This window comes from Pteropus vampyrus, unplaced genomic scaffold, assembly GCF_000151845.1.
Source record: "Pteropus vampyrus isolate Shadow unplaced genomic scaffold, Pvam_2.0 Scaffold10, whole genome shotgun sequence".
Taxonomy (NCBI): domain Eukaryota; kingdom Metazoa; phylum Chordata; class Mammalia; order Chiroptera; family Pteropodidae; genus Pteropus; species Pteropus vampyrus.
Genome location: NW_011888791.1, coordinates 8,758,312 through 8,760,093, shown reverse-complemented (window position 1 = coordinate 8,760,093; position 1,782 = coordinate 8,758,312).

Here is a 1,782-nt window from a genome sequence, read left to right as displayed (position 1 = left end):
AAGTATATAGGAGCACACTATTGATATTCATGAAATAAATAGAACATAAAATATTACCTCTATTTAAAGCCATTTAATGTTTATTTTCTGCAACAAATACAACGAAACACTTCTACATAGCTAGTAAACACTTCATAATCTGCTCCAATTAGTTTTTTGTATTTATTAACTGTAGTTTTTCTTCTACAACCTTTACTTTAACTAACTTGTTCTACTTACAATTCTCAAATCACCATGTTCCCAGTCCTTCATTGTTTGTTATCACCTGAACTTAATCTTTTTCCTTTTCTTTTTTCGTCTATAAATTCTAATTTAAGTGTCTTCTCTTTACTTCCTTTCTTGTTTCCTCCATCCCTTCCTCTTCTCACCCTTCCTTTTTAAAATTTATTTTATGTCTGTATTGATTTTTTTATGCCTACCACCCCTTCCATTGAAGTTACATCCCTTAATGTAACACCTGTCACAGTGTGACATGCAATCATTTGTCACACCTGTTATACATATTAGGAGACTCATGTTTGAGGCTTTAAAGTTGCATCAGTCTATAATTCACAGGGTTATTAAAATAGTTCACTTTTCTAACCTTGTTATTTTTATATTGCAAGATATTAAAACACAGGCTATGTCAGCACTGACTCTAAGATCTCAGTTTGTGTCTCTACATTTCTACAGCCTTATTAACTCCTTGAGATTTTTTTAAATTAAAAAGTAATAATTCAGAGAAGATAAATACATATGTATGATTTCTTCCATGAGGTCCAAATGGCTATGAGTAATAATATAATAAAGCATTTGGAAATATGTAGACTAGGTATAGTAATGTACCATAGAGTTAAAAAAGCCTATAAGACTCAAACAATATTATCCAAGATAGACCCATAAATTGTTGCCTTCTCAGTTATTTGGTGCCCTTACCTCTCAGCCCAAGAGCACTGTTCATTAACCACCTCCATAGACTTGCAAGCCCTAGTGCTTCCCTAGTGAGAGGTTGATCTATTCAGCATGAAACAACATCCTGCAAAATCTCATAACATTAAGCTATTGTGACTAACATATAACTGTAAAAAGTAAATTAATTCTTAAATCCGTAGAATTTTTAAAAATTGATACATGTTAGATGATATAGTTTTTGTGACAGTATTATATTAGCTCCAGTGGGAGAGGGAGATAGAGATAGTAATAAGGGTTACAGAGAAGACTAGAGATGAGAGAGAATGAGACAGAAAAAAACTAGAAAATAAAGTTAAAATAGATTAAGTTTATGACATATGTCTCACATAATTAGATCCAGAAATCACAAACTAAACATTTTTGGGATTCTCTCTTGTGCATGTCAATGAAAATGTAACACTGGACAAATTTGCACCTTCCAGAAATAGCATTGATAACAGAAGCAGAGATTGCTTTTTGGAAGTGTTACAAGGATCTTTACTAAGTATCGCAGCAGGAGCTCAAGCTCACAGACATTAATGTCCAGGAATCTCAGTTGCTGCTCCAAATTAGACAATCTACTCTCAGAAGAAGTGGAAATAACTATTCCTTATTACTAGATAGTATGCATAAAAAGACTTTGGCCTTAGAGGTGCATTTGTTGACTTATGTATGTCCTCAAGACATAGTACAAAATTTATCTGCTCTTGAAGACTGTCAGTACTAAACTATATTTAAACTTTCTTTGTTTAGTTTCTTTTGCACTTAAGTCTTTAAATTAAAAATAGAATAGTTATTTTTTTCCTTACTATAAGACCTAAGAAAATTTTCTCCTGTTCATCCCTAAGCAAT